Consider the following 19393-nt stretch of genomic DNA (forward strand, 5'->3'; position numbering starts at 1 on the left):
CCAGCTTTCTTTTGGTTTCCATTTGCATGGAATATCTTTTTCCATCCCCTTTCTTTCAGTCTGTATGTGTCTCTAGGTCAGAAGTGGGTCTCTTGTAGACAGCATATATATGGGTCTTGTTTTCCTATCCATTCAGCTGATCTGTGTCTTTTGGTGGGAGCATTTAGTCCATTTACATTTAAGGTAATTATCGATATGTATGTTCCTATTCCCATTTCCTTAACTGTTTTGGGTTCGTTATTGTAGGTCTTTTCCTTCTGTTGTGTTTCTTGCCTAGAGAAGTTCCTTTAGCATTTGTTGTAAAGCTGGTTTGGTGGTGCTGAACTCTCTCAGCTTTTGCTTGTCTGTAAACGCTTTAATTTCTCCATCAAATCTGAATGAGATCCTTGCTGGGTAGAGTTATCTTGGTTGCAGGTTTTTCTCCATCACTTTAAATATGTCCTGCCAGTCCCTTCTGGCTTGCAGAGTTTCTGCTGAAAGGTCAGCTGTTAACCTTATGGGGATTCCCTTGTGTGTTATTTGTTGTTTTCTCCTTGCTGCTTTTAATATGATTTCTTTGTATTTAATTTTTGACAGTTTGATTAATATGTGTCTTGGTGTATTTCTCCTTCGATTTATCCTGTATGGGACTCTCTGTGCCTCCTGGACTTGATTAACTATTTCCTTTCCCATATTAGGGAAGTTTTCAACTATAATCTCTTCAAATATTTTCTCAGTCCCTTTCTTTTTCTCTTCTTCTTCTGGAACCCCTATAATTCCAATGTTGGTGCTTTTAATGTTGTCCCAGAGGTCTCTGACACTGTCCTCTGTTTTTTTCATTCTTTTTTCTTTATTTTGCTCTGCAGCAGTTATTTCCACTATTTTATCTTCCACGTCACTTATCCATTCTTCTGCCTCAGTTATTCTGCTATTGATCCCATCTAGAGTATTTTTCATTTCATTTATTGTGTTTTTAATCGATGCTTGATTCATCTTTAGTTCTTCTAGGTCCTTGTTAACTGTTTCTTGCATTTTGTCTATTCTATTTCCAAGATTTTGGATCATCTTTACTATCATTATTCTGAATTCTTTTCCAGGTAGACTGCCTATTTCCTCTTCATTTGTTAGGTCTGGTGGGTTTTTATCTTGCTCCTTCTCCTGCTGTGTGTTTTTCTGTCTTCTCATTTTGCTTATGTTACTGTGTTTGGGGTCTCCTTTTTGCAGGCTGCAGGTTCGTAGTTCCCCGTTTTTGGTGTCTGTCCCCAGTGGCTAAGGTTGTTTCAGCGGGTTGTGTAGGCTTCCTGGTGGAGGGGACTAGTGCCTGTGTTCTGGTGGATGAGGCTGGATCTTGTCTTTCTGGTGGGGAGGTCCACGTCTGGTGGTGTGTTTTGGGGTGTCTGTGGACTTTTTATGATTTTAGGCCACCTCTCTGCTAATGGGTGGCGTTGTGTTCCTGTCTTGCTAGTTGTTTGGCATAGGGTGTCCAGCACTGTAGCTTGCTGGTCGTTGAGTGAAGCTGGGTGCTGGCGTTGAGATGGAGATCTCTGGAAGATTTTCGCCGTTTGATATTATGTGGAGCTGAGAGGTCTCTTGTGGACCAGTGTCCTGAATTTGGCTCTCCCACCTCAGAGGCACAACACTGACTCCTGGCACCGCAATTTGGGATGATTTGTTGTCTATTCATGTATTCCACAGATGCAGGGTACATGAAGTTGATTGTCGAGCTTTAATCCGCTGCTTCTGAGGCTGCTGGGAGAGATTTCCCTTTCTCTTCTTTGTTCTCACAGCTCCCGGGTCTCAGCTTTGGATTTGGCCCCGCCTCTCCATGTAGGTCGCCGAAGGGCGTCTGTTCTTCGCTCAGACAGGACAGGGTTAAAGGAGCAGCCGTGGGGAGGGAGGGGTACGGAGGCAGGGTGAGCGTGCGGCTGCAGAGCCCGGCGTGACGTTGTACCAGCCCGAGGCGCGCCGTGCGTTCTCCCAGGGAAGCCGTCTCTGGATCCGGGGACCCCGGCAGTGATGGGCCGCACAGGCTCCCCAGAAGGGGGGCGTGGACAGTGACCTGCGCTTGCACACAGGGCTCTTGGCGGCGGCAGCAGCAGCAGCAGCCCCAGCGTCCCACGCCCGTCTCTGGGGTCCGCGCTTTTAGCTGCGGCTAGTGCCCGTCTCTGGAGCCCCTCCCAGCAGTGCTCTTAATCCCCTCTCCTCGCGCACCAGGAAACAAAGAGGGAAGAAAAAGTCTCTTGCCTCTTCGGCAGGTGCAGACTTTTTCCCGGACTCCCTCCCGGCTAGCTGTGGCGCATTAGCCCCTTCAGGCTGTGTTCACGCCGCCAGCCCCAGTCCTCTCCCTGCGCTCCGACGGAAGCCCGAGCCTCAGCTCCCAGCACCGCCCGCGCCAGTGGGCGAGCAGATAAGCCTCTCGGCCTGGTGGGTGCCGGTTGGCACCGATCCTCTGTGTGGGAATCTCTCCGCTTTGCCCTACCCAGGTACGTGGGGAGTTTCCTGCCTTTGGGGAGGTCTGAGGTGTCTGCCAGCGTTCAGTAGGTGTTCTGTAGGAGTTGTTCCACGTGTAGCTGTATTTCTGATGTATCTGTGGGGAGGAAGGTGATCTCTGCGTCTTACTCTTCCGCCATCTTCCCCGGAAGTCTCTTCAGCAGATTCTTGAGTCCTCAGATTTCTGAGAGTGTTTGAGGAAAAAAGATTAAAGTGAAATTATGTGGTAGAATCAGATGCCACAGGGTTTGGAGTCTTGCGAAGTATGATGGACTTAGATCAAGTACTGAATACGTTTCAGTGCTTTTTAAGTGAGGGTACATGTGTTAGAATTGTTCAATCTAGAAAAGGTCCAGGTAAAAATGAGTTGTCTTAGGGAGGGGTTAAGGGAAAGAATGCCACTAGATAAGTTGAGTGGTTCTATGATTTTAGCAGGCATCAGAATCACCTGGAGCACTTAAAACACAGATTCCCGGCCCCCACCCCCAGAGTGTCTGATGCAGTAGGTCCTGGGTGGCACCTGAGAACTTGTATTTCTAACAAGTGTTCTCAGCTGTCTGTCCAAGCGCCACATTTGGAGAATCCCTACTCAAGACCTATTTTTCCTAAAGAACGGGCAGCTGGGTGATTCTCATTTAGGTGCTTTGCGGAGAATGTTGAGAAACATTAACTCAACAGAATGAAAGGCTTGCTTTAGGATCCAAAGATGCGAGTTCAAATACAAACACCATAACTTAGTCAGTAGATGAATAGAAGGAGTGACATAACCTCTTAGAACATCAGTTTGTCATCTAGCAAATAAGACTGGACTCAGATGTCAGGATTTGAATCCTGGCTCCGCTAGTTACTATGTGACTTCATGCAAAATACTTAGCCATTCTGAGTCTGATTTCTTACGAGTTAAAAAGAGAGATCTTTATTTCAGAGTTGTTTTGGGAATAAATAACTTAATGTTAAAGATTTGCTAATCCCTCGCTCCTTTTTATTTTTCCTTCCTTAGTTGGTTTATGTACCTGAAAGCACTTTATGAAATATAAAACACCATAGAAATGTTAGTTAATATTTTACAGAGAAATTGCTTTAGGAGAAGCCTTCCTGGGTCCCTTAGATGATCTGTTTTCGTTGACCAGCCTAGTGAATTCAGATAGAGTGGCTATTCTCATTTCATGGTCTCACATTTGTTTGACTGAAATCACTGGACAAACCTAAAGTTTGCATATGTAGTTCAGGTTGCAGGAGGGAGCACTAATAACTTCTGGAATCTTCTCCAGATTGGGTTGGTCAGCCGTTTCCCTCTTTCAGCTCCCATTTTAAAAGATAGGAATAAAGATTGAAGAGCTGGATGACTCAGTGCAGCTTGCCTGAGAGAATAGGGGTCAGCTGGGGGAGGAGACCTTGTTGGAGCTTTTTTCCTGTCTCAGGAGAGGTGGGTAACTAAGCAGAATTTCCACATTATTGCTGTGCCTAATTGAGGTCAATATGACTTGTTATGCAGTGAAAAAAAAATTGTCAGTTGAACGTTGGTTGAAGATGTTAGAGACCTAATTCTGTTTCTGCCTGTAACTAGTTGTGTAACCTTGGGTTAGTCATTTCCCTTCACATAACCTCAGTTTCCCCATCGACAAAATGACGGGTTTGCATGAGATCAGGTTTCTTAAATAGCACTCTGTAGATGGGATGCATGGACCACCCCAAACTCCAAAGCTTTTATCAGATTCCTAAAGGCGTCTGTCGCACTAAAAATTTTAACCTCAGGTTTTATTGTTAACCTCAAGTCTAGCCTTGCAACTCTGCCTGTGCTGCCAAATAACCATTATGGCTGGGTTTTTCATTGAACAAGTCAAAGAGGTCAACTAGCTCTTTTGGTATTGTATAGATACTGCCTATGAGTGAAACCATTAGGGGAAATTAACATTTTAAGCAATGGTGAAAGAATGGAAAAAGATCAATGGCAAAGGAAAGGATAAAGCCATAGAAAGTCTTCTTGGTGCTATGTAGCAGCAGCTGTGTAAATGTACTACTGTGTAAGGGGCTACAGAAACTGGGCTTATCAGTATACTTGGAATTGACCAGATTTAAAGTGATGGCTACTCACTAAGTCAATTCACGTGAGATTGATGGATAAACTAGAATGCCAATGTGATTATTTACAAGAGAGAACTCCTGCCTGTGCCTGGATGGCCCCTTTACCAGGCACTGAGCTATCAATCAGCAGATTGTTCAATAAGGATTCAAAGCAAAAGGATGCAGATAGCTTTGAAGAATATTTCTTTTGGGTCAAGGTAAGGTTCCATTGTGCCAATATCATTGATTATGCATCAGAAAGCACTCGGTAGACTTTTTGCTTTCTCCTGCTCAGTGTTGATTTATTTGGTTTGCTTTTCAGTGGGCACCCTTGTTCTTTGGGGGCATACTTCACTTTGTCCCCAAGGTACTGCCTAAAAAGCCAATTATTTTCCTTACTGAATGAAAGGATCATCTTGTGCAAACCCAGTTAAGTTGATGAGATACAGAGCCTGCTTTTCTATTCACAACATCCTTTAGGTTGTTGACCTACGTTGCAAGCAAGTTGAGTGTCTAACTTCGTTCACCACAATGATACACAGCATTCTTCTTGAGTTTCTAGTAACTATTTCAATGCAACCGAGGCTTTTGTTCAAATACACTTTTTGTCAGTTGTTCTCACTATAAGAGCCTGTAGCTGAAAGAAGCCTCTTATCTAGTTCTTGGCATCTTCTCTGTTTACCAAGAGAGGAAACTGACTGCTCATTCCTTTACTAACTTGTCAGAAGAACAACGTTTTAGAAGCTTGGGGATGGTCGTATTCACTTCATGCACCCCGCACAGGCATAATGAGATCATCGGGGCGCTTCTGCAGATCCTTGCCCACCTGAACAGGCATTTTGTAAATTAAATCAGTAGTTGTCACAGAGTTCTAAACATTCTGCCTTCCAGAGAGAGAGGGAAACACACTGTAAGTGTACTTCTTCACAAGCAAGGCTGATGTAGGAAAGCAAGCATTTCTACAAAATAGTCAAGACGTTTTCACTGTTCCAGATGATCTCCTCACTAATTCTCCCCTGGAATACCTACATTACGATTTGACTTATGAAAAATTATTTACCCAGAGCTTGTCAGAAGCATATACACTGTATAAAGGGAAACACTGAGCTGGAATCCATGCTGCCTCATTCTTGGGATGCTAGTGATGCAAAATCAGTGGCAGAAAATTTCAGTAACCCAGTCCTGCAGAATTGGATGCCAGCTACAGTCAGACTCGTCGACCTCTTATTTCCACACAATTGTCCACAATTTTATCAATGCCAAGCAGGAGGTACAGATATGAAACTTGCTTTCTCCGACCCTCCTTCCTCTTTTGCCTTGTTTTCCACCCTTGGTGGTGGACCTGCCCCAGCTACCCAGGTCATTGCCTCCAGCTACTCTCTTTCAATTCTCTATAGACACCAGTGCCCTAGAAAAATGGCTAAATTTATCTAGACTTATCTGAGGCATAAATGATTGACCATAGTTTGATATGTGATCCATCCTACACGATATTTGCCTTTTAATAGGAAAAACCCAAAGGAATACATTTCTGGTCCTAAAATTTCAGATTATAGCAAAATGGTAGGTCAGGTGTTAGGGAGTGGTCGTGGGAACCAAGGATGCATTTCTTGAGTCCTAGGAAAGCACATCCCCTTAAATCAGACCTTGTGTCATATTTCTAGGCCTGAATTCTCTATCCTTGTTTCTTACTGTGCAATTGATATAAAAACACAATGGTCACTGCCACTCCTTCGAGATCAAGCATGCATTAACCTGTGGGGTTGTTTTATAGTAATTAAGTGATAACCCCTCTCTGAGGTGGTGTGCATGTCGAAGGCTTTTGTAGTTGATTAGCAGGGGAGTGAAACTGAAGAGTTTAATCAATGACCAAAGTTGTTAGTTCAAGTTTACGCTAGCACCACATTTGTGACTGTGTATCAGGAAAAGAAAGGAAGGGAAGAAGGAGGGAAGGAAAGAATGCAGGAAGGGAGGAAAAGATTTCCATCCACTGACATGTAGCACATGTGCTTTTCCAGTGTCATTGCAGGTTGGAGCAGATTTGTGCTACATTTCTCAATCCCAGCGCCGGGCTGTGCTCCCAGCTGACCTCATTCAAGGCTCTGGGCTCAGCTGGGGAGTGAGTGAGCCATGCTAATAAGGAGGCCAAGATCAGAATTTCCTTTAAGGGCGGAACCAGTTGGCTTTGTCCCTAGTCAGAGACAGCTCTAACCTTTCTCTCAGCCATACAGTAATCATTAGTTCCAGGGTAACAGGGATGAGACTATATGGATATATCTATATGACACATTCCAGTGTTTGGAAACGTATCCAAAAGATAAAGTCTGTCGATAGCGTTGTAGTACTATTATTGCTGTATGTGAAGAATAACACCTCCCTCCTTCCTCCCTCATTCCTTCACTTGTCCAGTGTTTATTATAGCTCATACCCTTTTCTGGGGTTGGTGCTGAGGGAAATACTAAGACTGATACAAGGTAATTCCTGACCTCAAAGAGTTTACAGTAAAGTGGGGGAGAAGCCTCCATACTGTTTTCCATAATGGCAGTAACATTTTACATTTCCACCAGTAGGGTACCAAGGTCCCCTTTTCCCCACATCCATGCCAACACTTGTTAACCTCTTTTTTTTTTTTTTTTTTTTTAATAATATCTATCCTAACAGGTCTGAGGTTATATTTCATTGGGGTTTTGGTTTGCATTTCCCTGGTGACTAATGATGTTGAGCACCTTTTCATATTCCTTTGGCCAAGTTTATGTCATCTTTGGAGAAATGCCTATTCAGGTCCTTTGCCCATTTTTAAATTTGGCTGTTGAGTTGTAGGATTTTCTTATACTTTTACATGTTAACTATACCTCAATAAAGTGATTTAAAGAGTGGGGGGAGTCTAGAAAACTAATATTTACAGTGCTTTTTCATGTATGTTGTATTAAGGAGAGTGTAATTGATTATTTCTGGGGGGAACCATAGCAGGCTTTTAGAGGAGATATCTGCTGAGTTGAATCATGAAAAATGGGTAAGAGTTAGCCAGGTGGATGGGTGGAAATCTGGGATACTCCAGCTGGAAGTAACAACACCACACATAGGAATACTTAGAGCAGAATGGCAATAGCATGTGGCTTTTTGTGGCTAAAGTGTAGGTGATGGGTAAGTGCAGTGATAGGAGATTAGACTGAAAAGGTGAGTAGGGGTCAGGAGGGGGTTTCTGGGCCATACAAAGAACTTTGAAATATACCTCTCTGGCAGTAGGGAGCCTTAAAATCTAATCTGGAAAAATATTTAATCTGTGGTCAAATCAAAATTTTAGAATAAGCCCTATGCTAGCACTACAGACAGCAGATTGGAGACAAAATTGGTAGCGTGACCCAGTAGGAAAGCTGATGTCATGGTGCAGGTGAGAGATGACAGGTGCAGGTGAGGGTCCAAACTCAGACAGTTGCAGTGAGTATGGAGGGCAGAGGACAGCTTTAGAAGATAATTAGTAAATTGGTATAACCCGATTAACTATAGATGCATGGGTGTTATTGGAGAAAGAGTAGAAAAAGCTCTTACAAAAGGAAACAGAAGACCTTAAGGATAGTCTTTCCAAAGACGGGGGAGCTACCTCTCTCTCAGAGAGTCAGCATTTTCAGAGAGTACGGCTACCGTGGGAGGGAGTTCTGGGTGGGACCTGATGGGGAAGTCTGCATGAGGCCCCCAGATGCTTGGGTGCTGGGGAGGAGACAATAAAAAGAGGCAGGAGAGCTGGGAGCCCTGACTGAAGAATGGAGAAGAGTGCCCCTTACATTTTGTCACAGACCAACCCAAGGTGGCTCTTCCGGACAGATCTTTAAATAACAGTAGTAATAATAATAGCAATAAACTACATAGCTCTAAGCACTTTATGTACATTGGTTCATTTAATGATCAGGAACCTGAGGCGCAGAGAGGTTGATAACTTGTCTAAGGTAGAGCTAGTAAGTAGTAGAGCTTTGAATCTAGGCAGCCTGGCTCCAGGATCCATGTATTTATCACTCAGCTGTCTCCCAAATGACTGGCAAGAGAGGACATGAGTCCGTAAAACCCTGGATTATGTCTGTTTCTTTATCCCAGCGATTCCAAAGTGAGTCACTCCAATTTGATGTGTACTTTAAAATAGAGAGAGGGAAGGATATTTTCCTTGTGTCCTTGAATTCAGGTGAGAGTGAGTGAGGAGGGAGATCACTTAGAGTCAAAAGGTTCTAGGATGCCTACCCTACTGGCTGGAACTTTGGAGGATGAATTGATCACATCTGAGGGAATTCTGTCTTTTAAAAATTTACTAAAAAAAATTTTTTTTGGCTGTGCTATATGGCATGTGAGATCTTAGTTCCCCCACTAGGAATCGAACCTGTGCCCCCTGCAGTGGCAGCATGGAGTCTTAACCACTGGACCGCCAGGGAAGTCCTAAGGGAATGCTGTCTCATCAGGTCTAAAGGTGATGTTATTGAACCTGTGTCTTTCCTCATCAGCCCGCTCCTGGAAGTGGTGGGCAGCTGAAGCCAAGATGACAAAGGAGAAGATTAGAGGTACCGGAGACCTAACCAAGCCATGGACCTGGAAGATGAAAAGGTGAGCCTTGTTTGAAATTGCATCTCCTGGGCCAACTTCAGTGCCTGAGCTTTCAGACAGAATTGTGGCACACACACTCTTCTTTATTTTAAAAGGTAAAACACTGATTGTTCTGGAGACAAGAAACTCACCTTAGCTGTGAACTGATGCCCCAGTTGAATGTAGGAATCACTGTCTCCATGGCTTTCTAACCCCTGGGCAATGTTTTATCGCAATTACCTGTACCACCAGTTGCTATAGTTACCTACTGTCTATGCTTCAAGAGGAGAAATATCTAGCTAGGCTAGCTAGCAGGAGAGAAACAGGTACTACGGTCTGACAAAAAAAGAGTGGGACACGCAGAAAAAATATCTTTATCTACCCATGGCAAGTTTTAGAACATCTACCCTATTCAGAGGCCAGTGACCATGTATCTCCACCCCCCTTTCCTATGGGAATCACCCCCGTTCACAGCGGCGAGCCCAGAAGAGTCAGGTGTGAAATAGGTGACCACATCGCCATGGTTATAACTAATTGGACCATGGTGAACACCTGACCTCAGCTGGGACCATCAGATTCTCACCCTGGAAATAGGGCCTTAAGTTTTTCTAGCCAGTCTGGATAAACAGCAGGACCTTCCTAGGGAAGCTTGGCAGTCTAGGGACCATTTTCTATCCTGTGGAATGAGGAGAAGAGAAAGGAGGTGTGTGGAGAGAGAAGATGCCTGTTTGCAGAGAGAGCAGGGAGGAGAGGGAGATTGTATTGAGAGTTTTTCAGTTTCTGGTTCCTTCCTTGAGGCGTGTATGTTTTTCTGCCTCAGAGTTTTTTCTTTCATTTTTTTCTTTTGATGATTATGATGATGATTTGCTCACACTGGCATGAATTAGTTTCTATTACTGTCACTAAACACTTAAACTCTGCTCTAATATAGACTATCCTCAAGACCACCCTTATGGGATGAATTGTGTCCCCTCCCCTCAAACTTATATGTTGAAGTCCTAACACTCAGGACCTCAGAATGTGATAGTATTTGGAGTTAGGGTGTTTAAAGAGGTAATTAGGTTAATATGAGATCGTCCGGGTGGCCCTTAATCCAATATGACTGGCATCCTTATAAGAGGAGATTAGGACACAGACAGACACTGAGGGAAGTTCATGTGGAGACACAGGGAGAGGGTGGCCATCTACAAGCCAAAGACAGAGGCCCTCAGGAGGGACCAAGCCTTCTGACACTTTGATCTTGAACTTCTAGCCTCCAGAATTGTGAGAAAATAAACTTCCGTTGTTTATGCCACCCAGTCTGTGGCAGTTTGTTATGGCAGCTGTAGCAAACTAATACAACCACCCTCCAAGATATGAGACCCTAATTCCTCCTCCCTTTGCCCCTGACAAAGGAAACTCAATAATGGAGAAACTGCTGGTTCTTTTTTTTTTGGAGGGGGTGGGTTTCGCGGGCCTCTCACTGCTGTGGCCTCTCCCTTTGCAGAGCACAGGCTCCGGATGCGCAGGCTCAGCGGCCATGGCTCACGGGCCCAGCCGCTCCGCGGCATGTGGGATCTTCCCGGACCGGGGCACGAACCTGTGTCCCCTGCATCGTCAGGAGGACTCTCAACCACTGCACCACCAGGGAAGCCCAATGCTGGTTCTTTTCTTAATGGTGATCCTTCAAGAAAGCAGCAAAAAGATCTTTTACTTTGGCTAAAAAGTAAGCCAACAACTGGCATTCAAGAACCCTGAAGGAGTACAGCTCTGAAGGAATATAGCTTCTTAATGCTCTTGTTTGGCTTAAATGAAAAGTGTTCAGCTTCATGTCTTCCCAAGGAAAGGTGCCTGCTAAGCTTTAATTTTACATGGGAAAATGATTGTTTTTTACTAATTGGAATAAATGGGAACTTTTTCTTCAATTCATTTATACTCAGGTGAAAACAAAGTGAGTCATTTTGAAGGAAGTACAAGGGCTTGCAGATTCTCCCAGTGCCCCTGAGTTCTGAGGTCAGGGTATGAAAAGGCGTTTCCATCAATTATCATTGTAGTAGAGAATTATGTAGAGAAAAGTGTCCAGGTCCAGCTTTTAATCAGGAACAAGGTGTTTAAGGAAATGCTTTTGAGAGTTCAAAAAAAAAAAAAAAAAAAAAAGGCTGAGAGGAGAGGTGAAGGCCAAGAGTGAATAGAAAAAGAAAAAGATGTTGATTCAACTGAACTACAGTGCTGTTTAAAAGGTCACCAAGCAGAGGCAAGGTGAAGAGGAAATGGGAATAGTTTGTAGACTCAGCTAACACAATACCTGCTAATAGAAATAGGAACCAAAAGAATTCTGACATTTGTGTGTGTGCTTCAGGGCAGTTTCTCTTGAAAGGAGGCAAAGGGAGGGACTTTGGGGCATTTTGTGAGGTTCTCATGTTTCTGAGGAATAGCATTTATTCTGTGGTTACCACTAGAATAGACATGGCAAGTAAGTTTAAACTCATACGCAGATCTGAATATTTGGAACATTATCTCCCTGGAGGATTGAGTTGAGATAGATTCTGAGGATGCATTCAGATTCAGTAGGAAAGGGTAACAGTTAGGGGTGAGTCATGAATGAATACATGAATGCTATCCATGTGCCACCCATGAGACCAAAAGTCACAAATTGATGGTCCATGGAACAAATGGGGACTGTAAGAGGTTTTCCTTGGCCCAGGCGGTCTTCTAAAAAAAAAATCTGAGCTAGACATTTAAAAGTACAGAGATTTCATTAGGAAGAAAAACCCTTACAGTTTCAGTTTCTCTTAAAAATTGTTAACTCCAGCAATATTGGTTATTCCCACATGACAGTAGGATGGAGCTGGGCAGTGACTCAGTTTAAACATGGCCCCTACAGACACTGGGGTGTGTGACTACAGGTTAATTAGGTCTGCTCTGGGCTCAAGGTCATGTGGCTGCAGATCAAGGAAGTGGCCAGTAGATGGCAATATAAATCAGAAAGGATTGAAATTTTAAGACCATCCCCGCCAAAGGGGCAGACAGACGGGCAGGCAAGTGTGGCACAGGCGGACGGTCATTTAGCAGGGTTTGTGAAAACAAGACCATGTCCCGTAGCATTTCTAAAATAAGTGGGGAATGCAGTCTTTTCTGGAGGGGTTGGCAGCCTGAAGTTCTACAAGGATGGAGCTGTGACTGGTAAAAACTGAATTCTGGAGAAATCTTTCTTGCTCTACTTATGCTCCTCTGGGCATCACCATTTATGGGTTGAAAAGTGAGATATTTCATCACACTATTTTATTTAACAATTTTTTAATGGAATCAACAGTACAGACTAAACCACTCCTCTAAACTCCAGAGCTGCATGTCCAACTGTCTACTTGCCATCCTCACAGTGTCAAAAATACTTCAAACATAAGTGTCCAAAATGAAACTTATTTCCTCCCCAGATCTGCTCCTTTCTGTCTATCTCAGGGAATAGCACTTCCCTCCATTCAGTTATGAAAAACAGGGACCTCTTGCTCACTGCCTGCTTCCTTCCCACCCCGGTCCAAACATTACAAAGTCCTGGTAATTTTGCCCCTAAATACCTGTTGACTCTGCCCCCTTCTCTTTGGCCCTGCTGCTCTCAGAGTCCTCACTTCTATCACTTTTTGCAAAAAACAATGGCAAAGGCCTCCTCACTGGTCTCTCACACCCCTCTCACCCCACTTCAAACTTTTTTTCAAGGCAACCATGGTCACCCTTATAAAACCCCAAATTGATCATGTCCCCTCCCTGCGTCAAATAGTCCAGAGGCTTCCTACTGTTCTCAAGACATAAGACCCACTTCTTTGCACACACTCGCATCCTCACAAAGTCTTGGCATTTGCTTCTTACATTCCTCACGTAGCTTGTCACCTTCCTTTCTCTTAGCAAATCCATCTTCATAGGAAAGCAGATCAGTCCAAAAAGGACTATGTGTTAACTTCATCTCTGATTTATAAAACCAGCAGTTTTTAATTTTATTTATTTATTTATTTTTTTGCAGAGAAGTAAATTTACTTTCCTTAGCTACTTAAAAATGGATGTTACCATGTCTGTGGCTTTGAGCAGAGGTACTGGAGGGTTTCCAATTTGTACTATAATAACACATTTGGGGGAGTCATCCTGAAGAGCAGGAATCCAGCCTTTGTAGAAGGGAAGATACCAACTAGGATTTCAGAATACCAAAGAATCCTAGGTACTGGCTGGCAATTATTCTTAATAAAGATTTGTTGATGCTGATGGTGTCAGAAACTGAATTGGACACGAGGCATACAATAATAATTTAGACATGGTTCCTATTCCTAAGTGGCATAAAATTTAGTGGAAGAGGACTAAAGAATTTTGGAGATTTAGACTTCAGAGAAGTGACACTTAATCTAGGTGTTGATGGATGATTAGGAGTTTTCTGAGGCAAAAAATGTTTTCTCAGAAAGGAATTTTATACGGAAGAAGGAGAAAGAAAAAACCACAGAGGCCCAAAGGAGTATTTGTTGATTAAATGATCAGTTGTTTGGAATGACTAGAGCTTAGGACACACAGGGGCAAGTTTCTGGAGACGAACTTGGTGGGGTAGGCTGTGTTGAGAATCATGCTAAGAAATTTGGACCCTATTCTAGGTGCTAGGGAATGACTGAAAGTGTTAGGCAAAGGGGTAGCTTGATTAGACTTGTATTTTGGAAAGATAAAGGGGAAGCTGTCTGGAGGGCAGATAGAGGCGGGGTGAGTCTGGACTCAGAGGGAACAGTTGATAGAAGATTCTGGATAGTTCAAGTGAGAGTGTGACAAGGGTCTGAATGTGGAGGGAGAGGATGGATTCAAGAGATATTTCAGGGAAACAATGGGCAGGACTTAGTGGCCCAAAATAAAGAGCTTGGGGACTTCCCTGGTGGCAAAGTGGTTAAGAGTCCGCCTGCTAACGCAGGGTATACGGGTTTGAACCCTGGTCTGGGAAGATCTCACATGCCGCGGAGCAACTAAGCCCATGCGCCACAACTACTGAGCCTTCACTCTAGAGCCCGCGAGCCACAACTACTGAGCCCGTGAGCCACAACTACTGAAGCCCGCGCACCTAAAGCCTGTGCTAGGCAACAAGAGAGGCCACCACAATGGGAAGCTGGTGCACCACAACGAAGAGTAGCTCCTGCTCGCCAAAACTAGAGAAAGCCGACACGCAGCAACGAAGACCCAACGCAGCCATAAATAAATAAATAAATAAATAAATAAATAAATTTATTAAAAAAAAAAAAGAGCTTGGAAAGTAGAAGATTTCAAGTTCACTTACTTGGTGGTTACTCTGTGCCAGCCCTGTACTAAGCATGAGAGATTAAAAAAAAAATAAGGAATGGTTCCCATGTTTCAGTAGCTGGAAGGAGAGGCAAGTATGATAATAAATACATACAATGCAATGTCACACATGTAATGATAGACATGTGTATAGAAATAGTACACAGGAGGCTGCCAAGAATGATTCTAAGTTTTCTAGCTCTGGTGATTTGGTGGATGTTGATGATGTGTCTTTGAATAGGAGAGGAAAAATGGAAGAGGTGTAGGTTTCTAGAGGTCTTCAATGCATTGGTTTTGATGTTCACGAGGCAATTGGAACTTAAGATAGTCTAGCAATTGTCAGGCACAGTCTGGCTCACCTTGGATTTGCATCAGTTACAGAAAAAGAAAAATAGTAGCTGTCTTTAAAAAAACACTGCTGGCATGATGTTTCTCCTTTTAAATATTTTTGTTATGAATATAAAGAAAGAGAGAGGGGCGTCCCTGGTGGCGCAGTGGTTGAGAGTCTGCCTGCTAATGCAGGGGACACGGGTTCGAGCCCTGGGCTGGGAGGATCCCACATGCCGCAGAGCAACTAGGCCCGTGAGCCACAACTACTGAGCCTGCGCGTCTGGAGCCTGTGCTCCGCAACAAGAGAGGCTGCGATAGTGAGGGGCCCGCGCACTGCGATGAAGAGTGGCCCCCGCTTGCCACAACTAGAGAAAGCCCTCGCACAGAAACGAAGACCCAACACAGCAAAAATAAATATATAAATAAATTAATAAACTCCTACCCCCAACATCTTCTTTAAAAAAAAAAAAAAGAAAGAGAGAGACTATTAATTGCCTCTTTACTTCCCACAGTCCTGACTTAGGTTTAAAAAATTCTTTCTACACTAATTACAAGGGCTCTGTCTATTCACCCTGAAAACTTAGTTCATTGTTATTTTTTAAAATAGAAATAGCACCAAAGGCTAAACTCATTTTAATTTTGTAGGCAAGAGGATGATATCCTAAGAGGGCCTCATAATCAGAGTTGCCTTCTAAAGGTCAGATGACCTATACTTTTACGGTGACCTATACCTGATATGGGTTCAACAGTAATTTATGGGTAGGTAGGGATTCATGCAGAACACGTCATAGTTTGCAAAGATTCATGAAAGAGCCAAGTGTAATTACATTAACTTAACCAACTATCTGGAAACTAAGTTTAAAAAAAGGTAGAAAAGAGGATAATACCAAAGCTAACTTAAAGACTATTCTAAACTATGTAATTCTTCTTTTTTTTTTTTTTTTGATAGAAAAATTCTTCCAGGGAGCTCAAAGAATTTGGCCCATGCTGTTGCAGTTTTAACACTCATCTGGAGCCTGTAATATGCTAGTTCACCAGAGAACAATCATAACATGATGTTAGGAATCAAGGGTGACTTATATAGGTTTTCTGTGCAGTAGTGGGAGAGATGTTTTATGCATCACTGTGTTCAGGAGGGAAGAGTGTAACTTGGAAATGAGCATAAACAGAACCAGGACATCACTTGATGTGAGCATGAAAATGGCATCTGAGGCCACCTGTGTTAGCAAGGAACAGTGGTTCTCAGCCTTTTGAATTTCACTGACATAGTGAGCGCTGGGATTTTGGGGGCAAGTAACCTTTTATTTTGCCAATACAAAGGCTGTTATCTACTATTACTCTAAGTTATGAAAGTACATTTAAAAATTTTTTATTGGAGTATAGTTGATTTACAGTGTTATGTTAGTTTCAGGTGTACAGCAAAGTGAATCAGTCATACATATACATCTGTTCCCACATCCCTTTCCTCATGCATCTCCCTCCCTCCCACCCTACCTATCCCACCCCTCCAGGCAGTCATAAAGCACCGAGCTGATCTCCCTGTGCTATGCGGCTGCATCCCACTAGCTATCTACCTTACATTTGGTACTGTATATATGTCCATGCCTCTCTCCCGCTTTGTCACAGCTTACCCTTCCCCCTCCCCATATCCTCAAGTCCATTCTCAAGTAGGTCTGTGTCTTTATTTCTGTTTTACCCCTAGGTTCTTCATGACATTTTTCCCTTAAATTCCATATATATGTGTTAGCATACAGTATTTGTCTTTCTCTTTCTGACTTACTTCACTCTGTATGACAGACTCTAGGTCCATCCACCTCATTACAAATAGCTCAGTTTCGTTTCTTTTTATGGCTGAGTAATATTCCATTGTATATATGGGCCACATCTTCTTTATCCATTCATCCGATGATGGACACTTAGGTTGTTTCCAGCTCCGGGCTATTGTGAATACAGCTGCAATGAACATTTTGGTACATGACTCTTTTTGAATTATGGTTTTCTCAGGGTATATGCCTAGTAGTGGGATTGCTGGGTCATATGGTAGTTTCTATTTTTAGTTTTTTAAGGAACCTCCATACTGTTCTCCATAGTGGCTGTACCAATTCACATTCCCACCAGCAGTGCAAGAGTGTTCCCTTTTCTCCACACCCTCTCCAGCATTTATTGTTTCTAGATTTCTTGATGATGGCCATTCTGACTGGTGTGAGATGATATCTCATTGTAGTTTTGATTTGCATTTCTCTAATGATTAATGATGTTGAGCATTCTTTCATGTGTTTGTTGGCAGTCTGTATATCTTCTTTGGAGAAATGCCTATTTAAGTCTTCTGCCCATTTTTGGATTGGGTTGTTTGTTTTTTTCCTATTGAGCTGCATGAGCTGCTTATAAATTTTGGAGATTAATCCTTTGTCAGTTGCTTCATTTGCAAATATTTTCTCCCATTCTGAGGGTTGTCTTTTGGTCTTGTTTATGGTTTCCTTTGCTGTGCAAAAGCTTTGAAGTTTCATTAGGTCCCATTTGTTTATCTTTGTTTTTATTTTCATTTCTCTAGGAGGTGGGTCCAAAAGGATCTTGCTGTGATTTATGTCACAGAATGTTCTGCCTATGTTTTCCTCTAAGAGTTTGATAGTTTCTGGCCTTACATTCAGGTCTTTAATCCATTTTGAGCTTATTTTTGTGTATGGTGTTAGGGAGTGATCTAATCTCATACTTTTACATGTCCCTGTCCAGTTTTCCCAGCACCACTTATTGAAGAGGCTGTCCTTTCTCCACTGTACATTCCTGCCTCCTTTATCAAAGATAAGTTGACCATATGTGCGTGGGTTTATCTCTGGGCTTTCTATCCTGTTCCATTGATCTATCTTTCTGTTTTTGTGCCAGTACCACACTGTCTTGATTACTGTAGCTTTGTAGTATAGTCTGAAGTCAGGGAGCCTGATTCCTCCAGCTCCGTTTTTCATTCTCAGGGTTGCTTTGGCTATTCGGGGTCTTTTGTTTTTCCATACAAATTGTGAAATTTTTTGTTCTAGTTCTGTGAAAAATGCCACTGGTAGTTTGATAGGGATTGCATTGAATCTGTAGATTGCTTTGGGTAGTAGAGTCATTTTCACAATATTGATTCTTCCAATCCAGGAACATGGTATATCTCTCCATCTATTTGTATCACCTTTAATTTCTTTCAGCAGTGTCTTATAATTTTCTGCATACAGGTCTTTTGTCTCCTTAAGTAGGTTTATTCCTAGATATTTTATTCTTATTTTTGCAATGGTAAATGGGAGTGTTTTCTTGATTTCATTTTCTGATTTTTCATCATTAGGTTACAGGAATGCCAGAGATTTCTGTGCATTAATTTTGTATCCTGCTACTTTATCGAATTCATTGATTAGCTCTCGTAGTTTTCTGGTAGCATCTTTAGGATTCTCTACGTATAGTATCATGTCATCTGCAAACAGTGACAGCTTTACTTCTTCTTTTCCAATTTGGATTCCTTTTATTTCCTTTTCTTCTCTGATTGCTGTGGCTAAAACTTCCAAAACTAAGTTGAATAAGAGTGGTGAGAGTGGGCAGCCTTGTCTTGTCTTGTTCCTGATCTTAGTGTAAATGGTTTCAGTTTTTCACCCACGATGTTGGCTGTGGGTTTGTCATATATGGCCTTTATTATGTTGAGGAAAGTTCCCTCTATGCCTACTTTCTGCAGGGTTTTTTTTATCATAAATGGGTGTTGAATTTTGTTGAAAGCTTTCTCTGCATCTATTGAGATGATCATATGGTTTTTCTCTCTCAATTTGTTAATATGGTGTATCACACTGATTGATTTGTGTATATTGAAGAATCCTTGCATTCCTGGAATAAACCCCACTTGATCATGGTGTATGATCCTTTTAATGTGCTGTTGGATTCTGTTTGCTAGTATTTTGTTGAGGATTTTTGCATCTATGTTCATCAGTGATATTGGCCTGTAGTTTTCTTTCTTTGTGACATCCTTGTCTGGTTTTGGTATCAACGTGATGGTGGCCTCGTAGAATGAGTTTGGGAGTGTTCCTTCCTCTGAAATTGTTTGGAAGAGTTTAAGAAGGATGGGTGTTAGCTCTTCTCTAAATGTTTGATAGAATTCGCCTGTGAAGCCTTCTGGTCCTGGGCTTTTGTGTGTTGGAAGAGTTTTAATCACAGTTTCAATTTCAGTGCTTGTGATTGGTCTGTTCATATTTTCTATTTCTTCCTGATTCAGTCTTGGCAGGTTGTGCATTTCTAAGAATTTGTCCATTTCTTCCAGGTTGTCCATTTTATTGGCATAGAGTTGCTTGTAGTAATCTCTCATTATCTTTTGTATTTCTGCAGTGTCAGTTGTTACTTCTCCTTTTTCATTTCTAATTCTATTGATTTCAGTCTTTTCCATTTTTTTCTTGATGAGTGTGGCTAATGGTTTATCTATTTTGTTTATCTTCTCAAAGAACCAGCTTTTAGTTTTATTGATCTTTGCTATCGTTTCCTTCATTTCTTTTTCATTTATTTCTGATCTGATCTTTATGATTTCTTTCCTTTTGCTAACTTTGGGGTGTTTTTGTTCTTCTTTCTCTAATTGCTTTAGGTGCAGGGTCAGGTTGTTTACTCGAGATGTTTCCTGTTTCTTAAGGTGGGATTGTATTGCTATAAACTTCCCCCTTAGAACTGCTTTTGCTGCGTCCCATAG

Source organism: Mesoplodon bidens (assembly GCF_964165515.1).
Source record: "Mesoplodon bidens genome assembly, chromosome: 7".
NCBI classification, from domain to species: domain Eukaryota; kingdom Metazoa; phylum Chordata; class Mammalia; order Artiodactyla; family Ziphiidae; genus Mesoplodon; species Mesoplodon bidens.